The sequence below is a fragment of the Artemia franciscana genome, chromosome 5 (assembly GCF_032884065.1).
Source record: "Artemia franciscana chromosome 5, ASM3288406v1, whole genome shotgun sequence".
Taxonomy (NCBI): Eukaryota; Metazoa; Arthropoda; class Branchiopoda; order Anostraca; family Artemiidae; genus Artemia; species Artemia franciscana.
Window position 1 is genome coordinate 9,661,412 of NC_088867.1, and position 908 is coordinate 9,662,319.

Here is a 908-nt window from a genome sequence, read left to right on the forward strand (position 1 = left end):
TCCTCGATGAACTTTCTAAGGGCTAATTTTGGACAGATACTGTTGGGGAATTTGATTATAAATTTGTAAGATTTATCTAAATCTTGAATAAAAGCAGCTATATTTTTCAATGTACAATACCTTGAAATTAAAAGTCAAGTAGTTCTTATTACGTGTTTGATAAGTAAAGCTTTTATAGAACTATGACTATGATAGAGCATTGTATTACATTTCAGCAACTACTTCTCTACATAAGGATTAACAAATTCAGTACCATTCAGGTACTTCAGTACCATTCAGTACCATTTAGGATTAACAAATTCAGTAGATCTATTTGAATTTTTCTATAACAATCTTGGTCATGAATACTTTTTATAGCCTTAGCAACTTCAATACCGCTCTTTGTCCACAAGTGGAGTGCATATGCATAGCGAGTAAAGACATTGATTGCCATTAGAATATATTTGTACGGTGTATTGTGACGCCTTTGAATTCCTCCAGAGTTAAAAGATTTACTTGTATTATATAAAATGAGAAAAAGGCCTTAATTTTTTGGTAATGATTACGGTAAGCCGTATGATTTCGATGATGAGTATAATATGGCTCATTTTGTAGATACTGTCTCGCTAATGCCTTTTGAAGTCCTGTGGCTTTAGAAAGTGTGGTGGGGGAACTTGGCTTCCCATTTCACCATTATTTTCATGAGCACGTTTCAAAACGAAATTATAACAAGCTAGTTTGACGTACCATTTTAGCTTGTTCTTAACTGAGGACAGGTCAATGAGGTGATTACCCTGAAATTGTACTAGTGGTGACAATACAGGTATTTCCACACACTTAGATAAGTTATACGAGTTTGTGGTGATAATTCAGCTAGGCCAACCTATAAAAGCAATAATTGAATATATGTTTTTTATGAAATCGTTTTA